The sequence below is a fragment of the Lepus europaeus genome, chromosome 5 (genome assembly GCF_033115175.1).
Source record: "Lepus europaeus isolate LE1 chromosome 5, mLepTim1.pri, whole genome shotgun sequence".
NCBI lineage: Eukaryota > Metazoa > Chordata > Mammalia > Lagomorpha > Leporidae > Lepus > Lepus europaeus.
This window is the reverse complement of record NC_084831.1, coordinates 33,215,249-33,237,353: the sequence shown is the minus strand read 5'-3', so window position 1 is coordinate 33,237,353 and position 22,105 is coordinate 33,215,249. Positions and strand designations below refer to the sequence as shown.

Genomic DNA, 22,105 nt, shown 5'->3' with positions numbered 1-22,105 from the left:
AGTAAGAGCTCGCAGGCGCCTGCACCATGGGCAGCGCCGTGCCTGCAGCTGCCGCCGTGCGGCTCCAGTGGTGCCGGGAGCAAACACCGCCTTCGTGGCACTGGCAGAACACCTCTGTTCAGGAACTCCAAGGGGTGCCGTGCTGGGGATGGGAGATGCCAGGTGTTTGTGGAGGCTCTGTGGGGGTCTGGGTCTTCCTCCAGCCCTGGACTTCCCTGGATCCTGGCCAGGTCCCTTACGCTTGGAGTAATAGCAAGTCTCCAAGGTCCCGTCCATGCTGCCATTCCCTTGGTCGCCTCTGAACTGCCTGAGCAGCCACCTTGTCACACCTGGCTTCTCATGGGGACTCGGGCTCTGCCGATGAGGCCATTTGCAGGGCTGCATGGGCCAGCGTTCCCACTGCTCCCCAGCTGGCCAGCCGGAACCCCGGCCTCATTGGTTGGTGAGTATTTTTTGTATCATTCCTGGTTATCTGCCTTTGATGCCTGTCTTTGGCAGCCCAATGTGCTTAGTAGCTCGAGAGCCCTTGGGGGCCCTCTGGGCTCTGGCAGGGTGCCCTCTTTCAGATGTGCTTGGGGGCAGGTCTGTGCCAGCCGTGTTCTGTGTAGCCACGTGTTTGCCCCCCGGGACTGGGGTGTTTGTCTCAGGGTCCCTGTGTCTGTGTGCCCGGTGTGATCAGGGTGGCTCCAGTCCCACAGTCCTGAGGGAGAATGGCGTGGAGGAAAACGCACCCTGGGTCCCCATGAGAGTGGCCACTGGAAGCTGTCAGGGTGGGTGGCACCAGAGGCCTTCGTAAGGTTGGGGTGAGCAGAGATTGTCAGGCATCCCACCTGTGCCACTGACCAGTGAGGGGTGGGAGAGTGAGGAGGAGGGTCGTTGTGATAATGGGGAGGGGGCCGGGGTGGCAAATGCCCCAGGCATGCACTGCCCAAAATACCCACAGCGGCCTGTTTGCCAGGCGACGCTGGGCTCTGGTTTTGAGAATGCTCGCCTCTCTCCCTTGGGGACGACCCTGTCTGCTCTTGCTGTTTGCCTACAGCGCCCTCGTGTGTCTCTGTGCTCTCATTCCATTGGTCCTTTGGATGCAGACCCAGGATTGCTCCTTCCCCCCCCCCCGCTTCCCTCCTGTCTCAGGGACGGCCTCGGTCCTGGAGCTTGCAGGGTGTTGGCTGGTGGACGGTGGATGGGGAGCTGGCCCCTCGGCCCCGTGTGCCACATGTGCGAACAGAGGAGGGGCCTCCAGTCTAGAGGCCTGCTCCCGAGGCAACCCCCAAGTGCCCTTTTCCTCTCCCCACAGCCGCACAGCCACCCCCACTCCCTCCTGCCTTGTCCCCACCTCCTCCGTTCCACCTTAGCCCAGCCCCCACCTCCCAACTCTGTGTCCTCATCTGTGAAAGGGGGACCCGTGGGAAGGCTGTGGTTCACCTGCAGAGCAGACGCACCTGGGTGCAGTTTGTTGCCAGCATGCCCCGCCCGTTATCTCCACGGTCTCCATCTGGGAGACTCGCGCTCTGACCTGCCGCCTTGGGCATAGCCTCCTCACACCCTCACCTTACCGCGTCCTCTTCAGCATGTTGGGGTCTATGCTGCAGGGCCCAGCTGTCCCATCTGGGGCCCCCACTCTCACATCCATGATCCCTCTGCTTCCTGGCTCTCTTGGGCCTGGTATCACCCCTTGCCCCCAGGAGTATTTGGAAATGTGGAGGGGAGGGGAGAGTGTCTTGAGTTGTCATCTACCTGAGGGTACCTCAAGTTTCTTGCATGAATCTAGGGATACCTGACTAATTATCCGAGCACTTGTCCCACCTCAAAGTCACCAAGGCAGCCCCCAACGCCACCAGCTGACGTCACTGCAGGGTTTTGCCTTAGACTTGGTTCTTCTTGTTTCCTTTTATTAACATGACACACGTCCATCTTTCACCTCCATACGTGTTTGAGAAGGTCCTGCAATGTGGCTCTGTCCACTAGAGCCCCTGAGAATCCCAGCCAGTTTGGTCAAGAGGGGCAGAAGGAGAAGTAGCCAGTTGTGCCTTGTTACTTACACCCTCCACCCTGAAGCTTCTGCTCGCATCCCATTGGCCAGAGCAAGTCCCCGGCCTCACCTGTCCCCGTGGGAGTGGGGAGTGCAATCCTCCCTCGTGCTCAGGAGAACCCCGGGTCGTTGGTAGAAGCCGTGATGGTGACTGCTCCAGTGGGGGTAACACTAATAGTCGTGGCCCGCGTGTTGCACACACAGAGCTGGTTCACGGTGATCATCAGTAAGTACGTGCCATGTGGGGCCACCACCGTGGAGCCTGTTTCTCACCAGTGAAGCTCTCCTTGGACTTTTTCCTGACTTCTATTACAGCCATCGATCCATTAGCTAATCAGCTCATCAAGGAGAATCTGTTGAATCAGTGCCTTCTGAGCTTCTTTGTGCCAGAAGATGACGCAAAGCAGGGCAAACCGCCATCCTGCCTTGAGAGGAACGCGTGGTCTGTGCCGAGGCTGCAACACAGGGCTCGGTGCTGAGGGTGGACGACCAGGCTGAGACGCTCACAGCAGGGAGGGCTGCCCGGAGGGGGCAAGGCCAGGTCTGGAAGGGCGGATGAGACTCGGACAGGTGGAGAGGAGAGGACAGTGGCCAGCCATGTCAGCATGATGGTAACTCGTGCGCCTGACCCGTGCGACCCATTTCTTCTTGCTGTGAGCACCCTGCCTTGCTGACGCTGCCCATCTCCTGGGCATCAATCCCCATCACAGCCCGGGGACTGGACACCTGGGTCTCCAGCCAGGTCCTTGTTCCTAAGCAGCAGAGCCTTGCTTTTGATGCCTCCTGGGAGGCCCAACAGCACCTCCAACTCAGCACGCACCGGCCGTGCCCACCACTTCCCACCCACAGCATCTCCTCCCACAGTCAGGCCTCAGATGGTGCCCCAGCCAGTTTTGACACTCAGAGCCTGAGGATTCCTGTAGACACCTTCTCCTCCTTCTTCTGCTTGTCCCTGAACCCTGACGTCTGCAACAAGTAGTCCCTGACTCAGTGTGGTCCCAGCCAGGGTACCGTTCAGTAGCTATAAACCTGCTTCTCGCCGTGCTGTGCCTTTGCACGACCTTCAGTGGCTGCCCTGCCTACAGGGTCCGGTTGAGAGTCCTGACCCCGCTGGCTCCAGCGTGTGACCACTCCTGTTGTGCCTCACGTGCCTCTGCCTGCCTGGCCCTGCCCTGCCCTGCCCGTTTCCAGTCGTTCCCAGCTGTGAAAGCCAGCACTCAGCCCGCTCCTCTGGTGAGCCTCCAAGACCCCTCCTTGCTCTGTCCTGACCGACGCTGGAACTAAAGTCCCCTCCTGTGCCCCCACCAGACCCTCAGTCCCTTCTCGACTTTCATCCTAGCCCGATGTGTTGTACACGCTACCCAGCCACCGCCATTGGTTATGTTGATTTCCCAGCACGCGGCCCCGTCTTCGTCCCCTTCACATCCATACCAGATCCCAGCCTGTGTTTCCCGGCAGCCTGCTGGGAGTTCCCATCAGGCGTGGACCCGGCGTGGGCTGGCTCGCCCCGCACCCGTGCATCCGCTGTGGCTGTGCAGAAGGGCTGTCCCATGGAGCAATGGGTCCTCACCCCTGCAGAGTTATGCTGTTCCCTAGAGTCAGGACCATGCTGGCCTGATGACAAAGCTCACTTCCTGCAAGGAGAGCCGCAGCCCCAGCTCAGCGGGCTGTTGTGGGAGAGATGGATGGGGCCTGAGGGGAGCTGCCTGCTCCCGAGAGCTCGGGTCTGAAGGGGGTGAGGCCCAGGGAGGCCAGATCCATCTGGGGTGGGGGTGCTCAGAAAGGTGGCCATGGGCAGGGGGCAGTGGGGCTCATGCTTAGAGGAGAACTCCAGCCTCCACTTGAAGCTTGTAGTGCCTGGCCATGGAACAGAAGCTGGGTGTCGGCCGGGGTAGGAAGGGTGGCGTGTGGTGACTCATGAGCATGGAACTGACCCCTCCACCCAGCCATCCGGCCTTCGGCAGGAGGAGTCTGCCAGACCCTGCAGGTGCTGCACCGAGGGGAGCCATCGATGCCCCAAAGGGAGGGCATGGGGTCCCACCCCTCCTCACCTTCCCTGTGCCTACCCCCCAGCCTCAGCGGGTCTCCTGGGCCACCGGGTCAGCACACAGACACCAGAACTGATGGTGCCCACCTGAAAAACACTCCTCTCACCAGACCCCTCACACCAGGATTTTCTGATGCCTTTAAGGAAAAGCACATGACAAGTGACTCTGCTGCTCTCCCCCCATCTCTCCCCTCCCTGTCCCCGAGCCACCCCTGCAGGCCTTTTAGCTCCTCACGTCTCTGAAGCTGCCCTTACCAAGGTCAGCAGTGACTTGGCCTCTCAGAAATCAGTGGTCAGCCCTCACTTGCCCACATTCTGACCAGCCGGCAGCATTTGTCATAGCTGACGCCCCATGCCCACCCCACAGCACCTCGGCCTGTGGTTTCCAGGATATTGTCTGTCCCTGTCCTCACCTGACCCCACTTTCTCATCACCTCCTGATCGCGAGCCATCAGGGCCCTGCAGAGCTCAGCCTGGGGCCCCTTCTGTGCCTCTAGAACTCACTGCCCAGGTGACCTGGCCACCAGCCACAGGCTGATGGCCAACCCCCAGAGGCCTGTCAGCACGAGTACCTCCCCTGAGCCCCATATCTTGGGAGTCCCCCCTGAACATGAGATGGGCCACCCTTCGCACATAGCACAACAGGGACAGGAGAACCACTGTGGCCCACAAGTCCTGACGGTCGCTAAAGAAATCGCTTTCCAAGTCCTCCTGATTCAGCATGGTCCGCCCTGAAGGGTTACACTTTGATCAGCCACACGATGCCATCACACATGTTTTCACTCCTTGGAGCTGACTTTGCTGTTACTCAGGGCTTCAGAGCCCGTGCAGAGTAGCCCCTGCAGCCTACTTCATGATGTGTGTACTTTAAGCGTGTGTGTGTGTGAGTGTGCATGTATACATGGGGTGCACATGTGCATTCCATCGAAGAATAGCTTGAAGAGAATCTAATTTTTTAATCTGAAAGATCATTTTCCTTTTTAAAGATTTATTTATTTGTCCGGCACCGTGGCTCAACAGGCTAATCCTCCGCCTAGTGGCGCCAGCACACCAGGTTCTAGTCCCGGTCAGGGTGCCGGATTCTGTCCCGGTTGCCCCTCTTCCAGGCCAGCTCTCTGCTATGGCCCGAGAAGGCAGTGGAGGATGGCCCAAGTGCTTGGGCCCTGCACCTGCATGGGAGACCAGGAAGAAGCACCTGGCTCCTGGCTTCGGATCAGCGTGGTGTGCCGGCCACAGCGCACAGGCTGCGGCGGCCATTGGAAGATGAACCAATGGCAAAGGAAGACCTTTCTCTCTGTCTCTCTCTCACTGTCCACTCTGCCTGTCAAAAATTTTTAAAAAATAATAATTAAAAAAAGATTTATTTATTTACTTTGAAAGGCAGAGAAAGAGAGAGAGGAGAGATCTTCCATTTGCTAGTTCACTTCCCCAAATGGCTGCAATGGCCAGAGCTGGTCCAGGTTAACACCGGGAGCCTGGAGCTCCATCCAGTTAGCCCATGTGGGCATCAGGGCCCCAAGCACTTGGACCATCCCTTGCTGCTTCCCCACGCACATTGGCAGAGAGCTAGGTCAGAAGAGAAGCAGCTAGGACTCAAACTGGTCTTACAATGTGGAATGCTGGCACCGCAAGCGGCCGCTTCACCCGCTGCACCACAACACCAGCCCCTAAAAGATCATTTCCTTTTTTTCTTATTAGCCAGGCAGAGTTAGACAGTGAGAGAGAGAGAGACAGAGAGAAAAGCCTTCCTTCAGTTGGTTCACCCCCAAAATGGCCGCTACGGCTGGCGTGCGCTGAACCGAAGCCAGGAGCCAGGTGCTTCTCCTGGTCTCCCATGCGGGTGCAGGGCCCAAGCACTTGGGCCATCCTCCACTGCACTCCCAGGCCACAGCAGAGAGCTGGACTGGGAGAGGAGCAACCGGGACTAGAACCCAGTGCCCATATGGGATGCCAGCACCGCAGGTGGAGGATTAACCTAGTGAGCCATGGCACCGGCCCCGATCGTTTCCTTTTCTAAGTGACTTTTCCCGTAGCCCTATCTTTTAGAACTTTGGAGCACTGAGGTATAGCATATGCTTCAGTCAAAATGTCTGCTTTGCCTCATCCCATCTGACTGTGAACTCCGGACTCAGGAGGAGGTTGAATTTTTGTCTTTGGGAATGTGTGTCCTCGTGGTGTATTTATTGGGAGCACATTGATTACACTCCGAACTCAGCAATGATCAGCCAGAGCCTTTGTAGGTGCAAAGAATAAACTGCTCAGGTAAACAGGAGCTGCTTCCTCCTGCTGGGCTGGTGCTGTAGGGGTTGTGAAATGGATCACACAAGCGGATGGACTGTGTCCCTTGTCACATTCTCTAAATGTCTCTTTAGGGGTCATGTATGTTGCAGGTGGGGGTGGGGCGGAGATCTTTTGAAGGAGAAAAGCAAAATTTCTCCTTCACTTAAGCAAGATGAAATTCTATTTTTCCTGATGCTCAGGCCCAGAACCACTCTGTCTCACATCCGTTTGCAAACTGTCAGCTTGACCTTGAATCTGTATCCAGAATCTGCCTGTCTCTCCCCACCTCCTGGGTGAAGCCGCCACCAGCTGTCACCTGGAGCATCGTAGTGTCCTCCTGTCGTCTCCTGCTTCCCCTCCCACTGAGTGTGTCCTCAGCCCTCCTGGCCTGGGGCATGTGCTGACCCAGCTGCCCCCTGGCCTCTGCGCACCGCTCTGCCATGCGGCCTGTGCTCCCGCCATCTCTCTGCTTCTGCCTCAGGGTCTCGGCATTGGCTGCGCCCTCTGCCAGGAGCACTTTTCCAGAGAGGCCCAAGGCCCTCCCAGGGACACCAGCATGAACTTGCACCCTCCTCTGGCATCTCCTGTCCCCTTCCCTTCCCTTTCCTGCTTGGTTTTTCTCCTTGCATTTACCAGTGTGATTCCGTTTTCTCCGCTAGGGTGGAAGCCCTGTGAGAGGGCCGGACTTGCATTTCACTTGTATCCTCAGTGCTGAGTTGTGCCTGGCCCATAGGTGGCGCTGGACAGTATTCATTACATGAAGGAATCCTCCCATGGGGTCAAGACTGGCTGAGACCTTGCAGGTGGGCCAGGTCGCTGGACTCGGTAGCTCTTGGAATCTAGGGGCAGGAGAGAGGTTCCAGGTCTCAGGAAGGAGCAAGCGCACGGTCAGGGTCACACTAAGCCATCTAGTCAGCACTCATCCGTCAGCCTGGACTGAGGCTTGGTCTGGGACAGGAAAAGTCAGGTGACCTCTGCTGCAGGGCAGGCACCTGCCACTGGGAGCCAAGGGTGCTTGCCTGCTGGCTATTCTGCCCTGCAGGTGTTAAAGATGGAAACCGAACCTGTGATGGCAGAAAACGCTGGCTCTGGGCTGCCAGCTCCCAGGCCATTGCCAGCTCTGAGCAGAGCCCTTTCTGCTGTAAGATTGGCCCTGGGCTCCTAGCTCTGGGTGGACGTTTGCTCTTCTCCCTGGTAAGTCCAAATCCTCAGGGCCCTGCCTTCTTCTTGATCCCCCATGCGCTGGACTCATTTTCTCCCGGGAAGTACAGAGCAGGCTGGAGTGACTTTATAAAGCTTATAAAATAAGTTTATTAAGTTTTTTTAATAAAGTTTATAAACTTTATGCAGGTTATAAAGTCACCGGCCCACATGGGCTTTCTCCTCCTCTGTTCTGTGCCCCCAAATCTTGTTGCTCCATCTTTGCTAGGGAGCACGACCCTGACATTTGGAAGGTGGCGGTGATTGGACAGTGAGAGGGAGAGACAGTGAGGGGGCAGGTGAGAAGGTCATCGCCAGATGGTCTTACACACCGCTGGTACTGGGCATTCCAGGCCCAGGGACCTCAGGGTGGCGATGAAGCCTGGGAGTGGAGCTACGGGACTCTGAGTTGAGTATGAAGGTGGGGCAGAGAAGCGTGAATCAAGAATGACCGCATGTTTCTGGCCTCAGTAACAGCTGCTGGCTGGCGGTGCTGTTTACTGAGATGAGGATGGGGCGGAGGGAAGTGGGAGACACGTGAGGGCAAAGGGAGGTCCAGCTTGGTGGGCGTGCTCGTTGTGAGATGCCAGCCGTACCTCCAAGTGGACATGCTCAGGGAGGCATTTGGCAACTGGATAGTACGGGCCCAGCACCCAGAGGCCAGGCTGGAGGAAGAAATACATGTTCAGAAGCTGTCAGTACAGAGATGTGATCCAGGGCTCTGGGACTAAATGGGGTCACGTGGAGAGCTGCAAACAGGTTAGCAAAAATGACCAGAGCAGCCGGAGGAGGAGCCTCAGCCAAGGCTAAAGTCCTAGAAGAGCCAAGAACAGAGCGTGTGCAAGGAGGGAGCGCAGCCCAGGACAGTGGGAGAGCACCCCCTCTGGGGGGAGGGGGGTCACCAGTGACCTTGCTAGCAGCTGTTTCCATGGCAACAGAATCTGCATGGCACAGGCTGGAATGAGGAGTGCTGGCAGCACATGTAAACCTCAGCTGCAGAAGAAAAGGGGGGGAGGGGGTCCCAGGAGGGGCTGTGAGGCTGAGCAGGTTGTGTTTGAACCGAGAGAGCGCTGTGCATGCGTGCGCACTGCGAGGAATGACTTCTAGCCAGGGACAGGCGATGATGCTGGGAGGGAGGGGCCAAGTGTGGGAGCGGAGATGTAGGGCAGGTGCACTGATGAGAAGGGGGACGGGAGGAGATGCCAGCAGGGTCCATGGTTGGGGGTGGGAAGCAGGGCAGGGTCTCTCAACCTCAGTCCACGCCTCATTTTAGCCACCCAGGCACCCGTAGACTCAGTCGTCCGCCTCCGAGAGACTTGTGAATGCCTGTTTTGAAAACTGCAGGAGGAATTTCTCTTCTCAGGAAACCACTGAGGTTCGGGGAGGGGGGGCGTTACTGCTTTGCATAGATTCTCCCCAGGTAAGATGTCAGGGGCAGCCCAGCCAGGAAGGTTCTCCATACCGGTCAGCTTCCTCCTGACTCCTCCAGGGACTTCCAGGGAACGCCCACTGCAGACCCGGCTGCGAGACCCAAGCCATGGAAGGGAGCAGGGGGACAGGAATGGAAAAGGGAAAGGCCGTACTGGTCATCAGCATCCGGAGCGTCTGAGCTCACTGGGGCCAGAGCCAGCGAGGACCTCCTGGCAACCTGTTGAGCTTTACTTAAAGGGGAACCTGTTTCCAGGGCAGGCCCCGCCTTTGGTTCCTGGGGAGTGGGTCTGGGGCAGCATGTGGTCCCCTGAGAGCTCTGGCTGCAGCAGGGACAGGCACAGCCTCCTCCGGGCCAGGACAGGGTCCAGCTGAGTGCTGGCCTGTGCTCCTGACCCGGGGCATCTGGCTGGGCTCCTGGGAGGACGCTGGCCTCATCCCGCCTCTCTCCCATGGGGCAAGCAGCCAGTCTCCCTTCTCCTACTCTGGGAAGCCCGGAGAGGGACAGGAGGAGGCGGGAGGGCTGTGCGTGTCCTCTTCTTCCCCCTCATCCTGCCCCCCGCCATGCCGGACGCCCTCCTCAGGTGCCCTCAGCTTCCCCCATAGCAGAGAGGAGACTACAGACCCACTCTGGGGTCGGGGAGGGGTGATCCCCTGGGCCACTGGAATTGAGAAGCGGGTGGGGGTCTGCCCGCTTCTGACGAGACTTCCCGCCGATCAGCCCAATCGTGTTCCGGCCGTGGCCGTCTGTCAGCTCTCCCTCCTGCCCACTGGGACTGCCTGTACTCAGGCGGGCAAAGCCTCATCCCCCATTCATCTCTTGCAGCTTCTGAGAGTTTATTGTCTGTCTCCTTTCCCATTCTCCTCTTCCTTGTGAGTTTATTATACAAAAAATTTTTAAAAGAGGAGGCGGGAGGGGACAGAGGTGAGAGAGGGGGAGGAGGGATGGAAGGAATGAAGGAGTGAGGGAAGGCAGATCACACTCCCAGAAGTTGCTCACTCACCCCATCCTCTCTGCCTGCACGGCTGTGTCTCATTGTCACAGTGTGGCAGGAGGTGACACGGGAATGGCTTTGGCATCAGCCAGACCTGGGTTCAAATCCCGGCTCTGCCATTGATTAGAAAGCCCCTTAACCTCTCGGTAGTTTGGTCTTTTCATTCAGAAAAGAGTAGTAATGGCACCCGCTTCTCTGCTGTTGGGGATTACAGGAGCCGACGTCCGCGTGTGCCATGCGTAGTGCATGTTGGCTGACCTCTTAGCCCATCACGAGTGATCCGTGTGTACTGACTTGATTGCCCTCTTCGAGTGAAGACTCAGTTCCGCTGTCTCCCTGCTTCTACAAACACATAGAGCAGAGTGTGAACGCTGAGCCAGACCTGCCGTGTGGGCATCCTGATGGCTCAGGGTGGCCGGCTGGCCTGCAGTAAGTTAGGTATCAGCTTCTTCATCTCTAATACGGAGACACCAGGACTTACGCTCAGAGGGGGTGCGTGAGGACGGGGCACCTCTGCTGTGCTTGGCACATAGCAGGTGTACCCTGAGAGTTGGCCGCTGTCGCTGTCCCGAAGGGGTCCCCAGACACCGTCATTCTGCCAGTCAGGGAACTGTGGCCTGGGGAGGCATCAACACAACAGGGTGAAGGTGGCAGTCAGCCTCTGGGCCCCCTTGACAGGAAGAAGGAAGGAAGGAATGTGTGTTTCACGTTTGTCCAGACACGTGCTGTCTGGCCACATTATGGCAGGGAGGCAGCATGGTGGGGCCATCGGTGGGAAAACTGAAAGTGCTGTGGTCAGCCACAGCAGAGGCATAACCTGGGGGGTCGTCGGGGGCTTCATGACCCAGTCAGGTTGAAGAAGGCCCCTGTGCAGGACAGGACCACACATGGGAAGTTAGAGCCTGAGCCGGTGTGGGAGGGGGAGGCCCGAGTGGCCTTGGCTGTCCGAAACACACACTGGAGGAGTCAGGGGCGATGGGGCAGCCGGGGGTAGCTGCTCTCACCCGGTTCAGAAAGGAAGACTGCCTACCTTCTGCTTCCAGCTTTTCTGCATATTTGTGCTTGTTTCAAAATAAAAACTTGACAATGACAGATCATCAGAATGCCTTAGAAGAAAGGGAAGGAGGGAAGCCAGGAACTGAGAGAATTGTTACAAAAGAACAGAGGCTGGGCAGGAGCCTGTCAGGCGTATTTCTGGGCAAATGGTCAGCCGAGGCCAAAGGAGGAAGTGAGGCCTGAACTGCAGGCAGAAATTTGGATCTGTGCTGTGGATGGGTGTCACTTGTCACCATGGGTGGCTCACAGACCCAAGATGGACAGGCCCAGCTGGCAGGAGGTTGGGAGAGAGAGGTGTGTGCCGGGCACTACAGCCAGCAGGAGACAGACGGGGCTTGGAGTGGGCCAACGTGGGACAGGCGTGCCGGCAGGCAGTTTCCCAGGAACATGGTGACAGCCGACAGGGACAGACCCAAGAGCCAAAGTGAGCCTCAGGCAGCCAGAAAGCCAGGCATGAGCACGGCCCTATGACCCTCTGGTGAGTGCAGCTGGCAGACTGACCAGAGGCGGCCAGCCAGGGGGCCGGGCAGGGTTTCCAGAGACCAGTGCCAAGGGCGGGCAGGCCACCTCCCTCGCTTCCCCAGGGACGGCAGCAAGGAGTGGAGGCAGCTGGCAGGGGCCTGGAGGGAGAGGGAGGCTTGTCTGCAGTGCTGAGGCTGTCAGCTCCAAGTTCAGGGCAGAATCTTTAGGGGCCGGGGGTGGGGGGACAACGGCGGCAGGGGGTAGGGGTGGGGAGAGGCAGAGGGAGCCAGGACGAGCACAGGCTAGCACCGCGGGGAGGGCAGCCAGCCATCCCCTGGCAGAGAGAGGAAGCCGCTTCCTGGAGCCGCAGATTGTCAGCAGATCTGGCGGTGGAGGCACGCGTACCTCCGTCTCCCCTAGGTCCCCTCGGAGGTGTCTGGGGCCGCCCAGCTGGCGAGCTCAGGACCAGACTGTAAGAGCCGTGGTTCTCCTGAAGTTGCAGCTTAGGCAGGGTGATGCGTTGTGGGCTCCAGTTTGTCCGCACACTGCGGTGACCCCTAAAGGGAGGAGGGCAGCAGGGGATGTGTGTGAGTTAAAAGGGTGGGGTAGAGGGAAAGTGATGACTTGAATGGGTCTGGACCAGAGATAAAGCTTCCCCTGAGGAGCAGCTGGCCGTGGTCTGAGCAGGGATCCGGGAGCTCCCCCTGGGGCTGGCAGGAGGCAGCAGCGACATGGATCAGCCCAGCCGAGGCCCCCACCGGGCCAGGGCTTCTGCAGGGTCCTGGCTGGGTGTGGCTGCTGCAGGGTGGAGCAGAGTAGGGATGCGTGGAAGCCCTGGCTCTCCTCATTCCCCCGCCTGGGGCCAGTGTGGCTTTGGTCTGCTCACTGTCCTGTGGTAGACTCGGGCTTCTGTCCTCCCCAGAGCCAGGGACAGTGCACTGAAAGCAGCAGGCCGCTCCCCCCGCCCCAGGCTCCCTGGCATTGGGCCAGGGCCGGCAGAAGCAGTGGGACCAGCCTCTCACTCTTCTCTCCAGGGCAATGTGAGACGCCTGGATGGGAGGGAGGCCCTGGATGCAGGAGGGCCAGGGGTGAGGCGGTGGCTGGGGTCCCAGCAGGAACCTCAGACGAGCCTGGCCATCCAGCACAGGCCTGGGCTTGCTCACAGGATCCCACCCACTCCCCAGTCATGGCGCACCAGCCCCCTCCTCCTGAGGAATTGTGAGTGGGAGTCAGGGACCTGATAGGCCAGCCCTCCCCTTTCACTTAGAAAGAAGTGGAAGCCCAGGAGAACAGGCGCCGGGGCCTCTGTTGCCAGCCTGCCTAGGTTCAGCCCCCACTCTGTGCTCACTGCCTCCTGCACAAGTCCCTGCACCTTGGTGTCACATGGCTACGGCTTCTGCAGATCAGGACCAGTAACGGCGCCTACCAAGTGATGTGCACTGGAAAGTGGAGGTCCCTGGCTTGGGTTACCTCTCACTGTGCCTCACCAAGCTCTTACTCCAGATCTTCCCCCAGTGGCAAAGCCAGACCCTGGAGCTCCCATTTAAAAAGATCCTTTTTGTCAGTTGCCTTCTGCAACTGACAGAGGAATCAGGCACTGGGGGCTGCCCCTCTGCACTGGAGACCCACTAGGCTGGTGTGCAGCATCACCACCCACCTCACCAGCCTCAGCCACCCCAGGACAATGGCTGCCAGCACCTGCCCTTCACTCCACGGTGCCATCATATGCGCTGTCCTCTGCTTGCCAGGCCCGTGCCCATTCTCCACCTGGTGAGACGCTCAAAGCCCAGCACAGCTTCCCCGTCCTGTGGGAAGCCGCTCTGATCTCTCTCCACACCAACACCCACCAGACCCCACCCACCCACTTCCACATCCCCTCTGTGCCTCTGTGCCTTCTGCCCCAAAGGTGCTGCTGTTTGCCAGTTTGTCCAGTTTCCTTCTCCCAGGCTGTCACTCCTTTAACAGCAGAGACCTAACCTGATTGGTCTTGGTCCCCAACACCTAGTATATGACACAGGTGCAATAGAGGGAGTATTTTTTCATTTATCAAATATGTGTTGGGTGTCAACTGTTGTAGCCAGTCTTTCAAAAGAACAACAAAGTGGCAGGTGTCACACTTCCTGATTTCAAAACTTACTGCAAAACTACAATGATCAAAACAGTATGGTATTGGCATAAAGACAGATGTGTAGATCAATGGAAGATAACAGACAGCCCAGAAACAAACCCTCATGTGTACGGTCAAATGATTTCCAAAGAGGGTACACAGATCTTTCAACAGGAAAAGGAAATCTTTTCAACAAATAGTGTTGGGAAAATGGGACCCTTATCTTATACCATATTCAAAAGTTCACTCAAAATAGACAAAGAGCTAAAAGTTAGTCCTAAAACTATAAAACTGCTAGAAGAAAATGTAAGGGGAAAAGTTCATGGCACTGCATCTGGCAATGATTTTTTTTTTGTATAAGACACAGACAGCAAAAGAAAAATTAGGTAAATTTGGAATTCATCAAAATTTAAAACTTTGGTTCATCAAAAGACACTATCAGTAGAGCAGAAGGGACAGGCAATGAGAGAAAAGATTAGCAAACCATGTATTTGACATGAGATTGACGTGCACAGATGTAAAAAACTGTAACTCAACAAAAGCCACAGCAACAACGGAATTCAAAAATGAGCAAAGGACTCGGTAACTATTTCTCTAAACAGATCTGTGAACAGCCAATCAGCACATGAAAAGAAACTCCACCATCACTAGTCGCTAGGGAAGAATAAGTCAAAGCCACGGGAGATACCACTTCCCGCCCTTAGGCCGGCTGCTGTGGAAGACTTAGAAAATAGCAGGTGCTGCTAGGATGTGAAGGAACTGCACTCTGCCCTGCTGGTGCAGCCACTGTGGAAAACACTATGGTGGCTCTTTAAAAAATAGACATATAATTGGCATATAATCCAGCCATTCCAGTTCCATGGACACGCCCAAAAGAATTGAAATTGAGAAGTCAGATATCTGTATGCCCAGGTTCATAGCGGCACTATTCACAACAGTCAGAAGTGACTCGAGTGTCCACCACTAGATAAACAGGTGACAGACGTGATCCAGCCACACGAAGGACCCTCGGTGTACCCCCTGCCAGAGCCGCCCCTGCCTCCTCACTCAGCACTTGCCAGTCCCTGTGGGCACAGGGAACCCAGGGCGGCCCTGGCACATGCCCTTCTATCCTGGCCCTGCACTTCCTGCCTGCATGCTCTGGTCGGATGGCCTATGTCCTCTTGGCCCCGTCGTCTTGTCTATGGGTTGGAGAAGATGACACCTGCCTCCCAGGGTTGTTCTAAGCTTGGTGCAGTAGATGCCTGGCCACGAGAGCCTGGATGTCTTGTGAGTGACATGCATAAACATGTGGGTTTGGGTGTTAAGACACAGCTAGTGTACTGAAACAGGGAGGGGGAAAGCCAGGGGCTCCTCCATGTTTGCCAAACCCACTGCCTCCCCACTATATCCCTCTCTCCTCCCTCCACTGGGCTAGGGCTCCAGGGGTCTCTCACCTTTCTGAGAGTCTGTCTCGTCTTCCTCTTTGACCCCATTTGACTTTGACCTCCAGGGCTAATGCTAGGAGAAGGCAGCTCACACGAACCCCTCTTCCCCCTTCTTCCTGCACCTGGTTCCCGTTCCTTGCCTAATAAAACACACTTTCTAGAATATTGGCTCCGTCTTTCCAGGACTTGGTCCCAAGTCTCATTTCCTCTCTGGACTCCTGGGAACTTGGCTCCTGCTGGCCTTGCTGCATGGCAGGTCCTGGGTGTTGGCAGCTGCCTGAGCGAGTGCCTCCCCCAGGGCTGGGATGAAAGCCATGGGCTGAGTTTGGGTGGCACCGGGACAGATACTCTCTGTTTCCTTTGTCAGGTTTTATTTTAATGTGTGTTGGAAAGATGCAAACGTGAACCCATGATTTCATGATTGGGAAGTCCACAGGATGTAGCGGGGGAGATGGAAACACGGCACCTGCTCTGGCGGGCTTGTCTCTGACCCCTGCCTCCAGGCGTCGCCCACTCACACTCCTGGAGCAGTAAGGTGCGGGCCCAGGGGTGGCCTTTGTGCAGTTCATGGGAGGATCACTCCCTGCTGATCTGAAGGAGGCAGCTGGTGGCTGGGTGCTGGGCTCTGTGGTCTGGGTTCTCTATAGTCGTGGGGAAGGTTGCCGTGTCCGGAGGCCCAGAGATCTGGTTGTGGCCTTGATGCTACCCTGTGGGCTGTGAGATGCAAGGCAAGCCACTTGGCCAGTCCACAGCTCACTGCTGCTCTGGAGGGTGATGGGCACAGTGCTGCCTCCAGGGCTGAACCGAGGACTACCGAAGACAACAGCGTTGGATGCACTGCCGAGCAGCCTGGAACCACACCGACAAGGAGCTGAAGCCGAGTGGCTGAGGCTGGCAGCACAGGGTCAAGGCTGGAGCCCAGGACCTGGCCTTAAGTCTTTCCTCTCCCGCTGAGTGTGTGACCTTGGAAAGTCAGATCACCCCTCCGTGCCTCCTCTTCTCATCTGCCAGTGCAGTGCCGTGGTGACCACAGAGCTGCATGGTGCTAGGTTCACATGCGTGCTGCAGACACGCCGGCTGCCTGAGTCCTGCAGCCCCAGCTCTGGCACGAACCAGACAGCTCTGGACCTGAGGCCGTTGAACAGGAGGGCAGGAGAAGGCTCAGGAAGCTCCTCTGGGCTGTGGGCCTGGGGCAGCCAGCAAAGGCACGGGACAGGGGCGGAGAGAAGGGGCTGTTCCGGGAGCAGAGGCCGGAGGCTAGTCGTGTTAGGCTAGCCGTGTTAGCGCCCCAAGCAAAGGCATGCTGGGGAAGGAAGCAACAGGTGACTGGCGGTGGCTGGCGCAGAGGGGGAAGGCGGTGTCAGTGGGGCAGAGAACGGGGCCACTGTCTCTTCCATGGAGTGGAAGAGGCCCTATCATTCACCTCGTTTGCATGGAGAGGGAATGGCACTGTAGAAATAGAAGTTGTCCTAAATGAGAAAGACTCCATGCATTATCAGCTGTTTCTAAAACCCCACCACCCCATATTCCTGTGACCCCTCCCCAGGGCTGGCCCTGAGCAGCAAGTGCCTTGGTTGTTCCCTGGGTCTCATCAAGCCCTGGACCACCTCTGCAGGCTCCTCTCTGTGCCCCAGCCTGGCTGTTCCCTCTGCAGACCCCAAGCTCCCCTGTCCCCATGCCTTTGCTCGTGCTGTCCACAGGATCAAACGCCCCATCCCATGGAGCCTTGCCCTCCTCCCTGCCCCACTGTGGCACTCATCTCTGCCGACCAGCCCACAGGACCTGTGGTTTTCACCCTGCCCTGACTTGGTTCTCTTCTGTTTGGTGCAGACATGTGGGTGTTGGCCAGCTTTGGAGCCCAGGGGCACAGAAAATGTGCTTGATGAAATCCACAGACAGTGCAGAATCTGAAAGTTTTAACACGTAGACAAGCGGGCCTGGTCCCAGTGATCTCTGGCCTGATTTGGTGTCACTTGCTAGCTGTGTGGCTGAGGGCAAGTCACTGTGCCTCTCTGAGCTCGGTTTCCCTGGCAGCCCACTGCCAGGGACAGTGCTCCACTCTCAGGGCTGTGGGAGAAGCCAGGAGCGTGGAGGACGCTCGGGCATCGGCCACCCTCAGCGAGCACCCAGGTGCTCTGCAGTGCTTGCGCGTCGGCAGCATCAGCTCTCTTCCAGCCATCTCGAAGTGACCCTGGCCCTCACCGGGACCTAACTCTGCCCTCAGGGTCGCCTTCTTGCTGTGGTGGCTCTGCAGTAAGTGGCCACCACAAGGGCCCCCTCTTGGGGTTGCTGGACAGCCGCTATGAGCTTTCAGAGCCACTTTGTGTTGACTCCATTCCTTGCAAGGCACCAGGCCGGCACAGGGGAGCGTGTGGGGAGCGAGTGGTCCCCCTGCAGCAGGGCCATGTCCAGTCACAGCAGTACCCCCTAGGGAGGCAGGAGCCATAGGCCGTGGTCCTGGCCCTGCTGCTGGTGGCTGTGTGACCTTGAGCAAGGCCTCACACCCTCTGGCCATCAGCCGCTTCGTTGACTCTGCCAAGTGTCCTGGTTTCTGGGGCTGAGCACGGCCTGGCTGCTGACCCTTCTGTCTCTGGCGCCCTCCTCCATCCGTGCCTGCTGTTGAGAACAGTGCCCTTGCCCTTCCTTTCCCCGTCTGAAGCAGTGACCCCGCAGAGGCCACGGGACTCGCTTGTGCTCCCACGGGCACTCACGAGCAGGGCTGGCACCAGGGCTCGGCGCGGTTTGCTCCAGAGCCTGCATTCTTCCCGCCGCTGCCCCCCGCTGGGACACCCCACTGCCTGTGTCCTCTGACCAGCGCCACGTGCATGGCGAGATCCAGTTCCTGCCCCTGCCTGTGACCAGGGAATGCTGGGGGGTGGGGGTGCAGCTTCCCTGCAGCCCATGAAGAGGACCAGAGTTGCCGGGGGAGGCTCCCTTCCCCTCCTGGTTACTGTCCATGCTCTGGAACATTCCTCCGCCAGCAGCATGGCCACCCTGCCTCTGCGGCTTGCTCCCTGACTGTGCGCCCCAAGGAAAGTAGCTGTATACTCTCCGCATCCAGGAAGGGGCATGACGTCACCCACCTTCTAGAAAGGAAAACGCGTCCTCGGAAATGCAGCAGCGTCACGACGTCCAGGTGGCATTCCTGTTGCTGCAGAGCGGCTCGGCGGGGGCGTGGAGTCCCGTGAACCATGAGGCCGAGGCACCGTCAGCACCGCTGCCGGCTGCAAGTCCCTCCTCTTCACCTTGATGGCGGAGGCAGCCCGAGCTCACGTCCACCACGCGGGGCCCCAGCCTCTGACTGGACAGAGAGCCCTGCAGTGGCTACATCAGGAACTCCAAGATCTTTTGGGCTTTGTAGCAAGCACGCGGGACTGGAATCGACAGGAGCCGGGGAGCCGGCCAGAAGAGATGGAGACCGGAGCACACAGCGTGGCAAAGACGGGGCAGGAGATGTGCCACTGGGTGAGCGGCCACCCCAGCCGCTGAGGGCTCTCCTGGGCGCGGTGAGGGAGGCTCTGTGCCTGCCTTCCCTTCACATGAGGACTCCACGAGAGCCACGGCGCAGCCGCCAGCTCATGGGCGTGTCCAGCATCTGCCCCTCCCACACTGGCATCTGGGTCACGGTGACGTTCAGACTGGGAACCCAGGAATGTTCTCTGCTAACTGCTCATGGCATCTTGACAAGATATCCTAGAAATGGCATTGCAGGGGTGGCCAAGGAGTGGTGACAACTCTCCCCTCTGACACCCAGGGATGCATTTTAGGGGCTTCTCACAGCCGCGTTTCTCACCCTGCCTCCCTCTGCAGGAACCAGGCCGCCCTTCTGTCCTACAAAGAGCTGCCCAAAGCATGGAGCACTTTTACAATTGTATTTATTTATTTCAGAGGCAAAGAGAAAGAGAGAATGCAAGAGAGAGAGCACTCCCCATGCACTGGCTCACTTCCCCAATGACCACAGTGGCCAATGCACCAAGTCAAGAGCTGGGACAGTAATCCAGGCCTCCCACATTGGCAACAGGAGCCCAACATTTGAGCCACTGTTGCTGCCTCCTAGCATTTACATCAGAAGGACGCTGGAATCAGGGGCTGAAGCCAAGCATCAAACCCAGGCGCTCCGATACGGCGCTTGGACCATCCAAATGGTATGTTTCAGCCACTGCCTGAAACAGCCACCCAGCATGAAGCACTGGCCACTGAAGGGAAGAGTGGACAGGCCCAGGGAGCAGGAGCTCAGGGCACCCACAGATCACCCCCGCTGGGAGCTGCCCCATGACCCTCAACCCCATGGTCTGCCTGCGAGGACACGGACGTGGCCCCAGCTCTGAGCAGCCAGACAGCTCAGGTGATAGATGGGTTGGTGAAGAGCCACTGCACATTTAACGCCTGCCTGGTCCATGCTGCCAGCATGCCAGGGCCATCCTGCCTCACATTTGGCAAATCTCAAATCACCAAACCCTTTGGTTCTTCAGCTTGGAACTTCTTCCACACGTGTTCTGCACCTCGCTCATCTCGGTCTAAATCCACCAGGGAGGTCCACTCCACTGAGGCCTTTACTGCCTGCCCCCGCCCGTCCTTCATCCAGACCTTGGCCCTTCTTCCTACCCATCTCCACTCAGAAGTCTCAGAGGGGTGCGCACCCCGTGTCCTGTGGATCCGAGGCGTAGCAGAGCCAGGCGGTGTCTTTCGGCACGGTGTTCAGTGTCTGAGTCTGCGTGCTGAAATGCTCCCAGTCCATGGGCAGTTCCACCCTCCTCACTGGAATTCACCCTTCCCAGGGTTTGATCTTTCTCAGCCTTGTCCGTTCCTTCCTCTCCATCCTCATCCTCCCCATCATCTTCCCTGTCTTCACGCCGCTCTCCTCCTACGGCTTCCTCGGGACACTGACCATCCTGGGTACAGGACTGCCATCCGGAGAGTCAGGCACAGAGATTCTTCCTTGTGAGCAACCTCCTCCTCCATGTCCCAGACCCTGACCTGGGCCGGCTCATCTTTCTCATTGGTGGGTGGGGGTCCGGAGAGGTTATTGATCCCCTTGGCCGTGATCTTAGAGGGTTCCAGAGGGCTCCTGCGGCCTGTTAGCATGTTTGTGATCCCTGTGCAAGCCTGGCCAGGCTGGGGAGGAAGAGGCGGAGATGGTGCAGTGGCTTCGACGTGGCTTTGTACTGCAGCAGCTGGGTCCCGCGTGGCAGGGCTGGACAGTTGCAGCGGCCTCTTAGCGTCAAACCGTCGGCTTCACTCTTGGGGGGAGCGAGGGGGATGTGGCCAGGCTGCTCAGCCTTATGAAACTGGGGCCACTTGATTTCCCTGCCTTTGTTGGAGAATAAGTCTGACAGCGATGGGAGCTCTCGAGGCAGAGTGCGGAGAGAGCAGAACCAACTGAGCCCCGCTGCGTGCCAGGCACCGTGCTGACCACATGACCGTGTTAACTGTGAAAGCGCAATGACCGTTTCAGGGTGTGCTCTTTTATACTGTTGTCCTTCGTGATTTCTCAGTGACACGTACCATACTTACAAAGGCCAACGCAAGTCATGAGTATGCAGCTCCTGGGATTATTAGAGAGAACCAGGCCCATTTACCCCCAGGGCAAGGACCGGGATCTGATCCACATTTTGCACATGATAAAAAACGGAGACACAGAGAGGTTAAGCCACTTGCCCAAGGTCACACAACCAGGAAGGGACAGAGCCTGGTTCCAGTCTCGGGGGTTCTGGCTCCTACACCTGACTCTCTTTTCTTTAAAGATTTATTTATTTGAAAGGCAGCGAGAACGAGAGAGAGGAAGAGAGGTTTTCCATCCGCTTGTTCACTCCCCAAAAATGACCGCAACAACCGGACCTGGGCTGATCCGAAGCCAGGAGCCAGGAGCTTCTTCCGGGTCTCCCACATGGGTGCAGGGGTCCAAGGACTTGGGCCATCTTCTACTGCTTTCCCAGGCCATAGCAGAGAGCTGGATTGGAAGTAGAGCAGCCAGGACTCGAACTGGCACCCATACAGGATGCCGGCACAGCAGGTGGCAGTTTTACCCACTACACCAGAGCGCCGGCCCCCTGACTCTCTCTTCTACTGCACTGTGATGTCCCTAAGAAAGGTATAACTGAAGGCAGTGGCCCATCTCAAGGCCAGGGAAAGCTTCTGAGGGCCTGGGCTTGGATCTGAGCTCTGAGGGAAGGTTGGGTCTGAATTCCGGAAGCACAGCCCAGGCAGGGTGAGCTGCGGGGCCCTGTCCCCTAGAGCGCGTTTGAGGGATTCAGGAGGAAGGAATGAGTGCAAACACCAATGGGGCAGCAACTTGCAATCACCCATCTTGCGGTGGCTCAGGACAGCCACTCCTAAAGAGCCTGGCATCGAGACCCTGCTTTGAAGCGGGAAACTCATAGCCATAGGTGAGGGTTATAGGAGCAGAGCTTCTGTTGGGAGACTCTGCTCAGCCCTGGTGTAATAGCCGAAATCCGCACCATAGCCACAGGCACCAGCGAGCTGCCGAGGTAGCCGTCCGAACCCCGCCTGGGCAGGTACTGGCCCGGGGCCCCACAGCCTGCGGGAGCAAAGCAGGATTCCATCTCTGCATTGCGCCCCAGGCAGACTCCCCGTGCCTAACCACTGCACTCTGCAGCGAGTGGGTCGCACGGGCCACTCACTGCCGTGAGCCTCAATCCCCTTCCCCGCCCCTCCGCCGTGGGCTACTTGCGGCCGGAGCACTCTGTGGCTCCCGTGTCCCTGGCCCTCGGGTACAGCCCCACCCCCACATGGGAATCTCTTTCTCCCCAAGCCTGCAAGGCCGTTCAACCTGTTTGATCACTCGTGTGCCCGACATGGGAGCTCCCTGCCACTTGGGCCAGCCTCTCCCCACCTGTGCAGCTCTGGGGGTAGGGAAGTTCTGCCTTAAAATGAGCCAGCACCTTCCTCCTCGTCAGGGTTCTGCCTGTCAGCTGAGTCGGCAGCAAGCACAGAGCAAGAGGCTGGCTGCCCGGGGGTGGGGGGACGCGGGGGGCGTGGTTAATCCAAGTGCCCTCCCTCTCCTTCCCCCTGCAGGATGGGAGTCTGAGTCTGGGGCCTGAGCATGCAGCC

The 22,105-nt window shown here is 58.0% G+C and overlaps 1 protein-coding gene across 4 annotated transcripts in view; it reads left to right on the top strand.

Annotated features, from left to right (window-relative positions):
* HIVEP3 (HIVEP zinc finger 3) overlaps positions 1–22,105 on the top strand; it is a 488,676-nt gene that overhangs the window by 444,957 nt on the left and 21,614 nt on the right. The window lies entirely within an intron of this gene.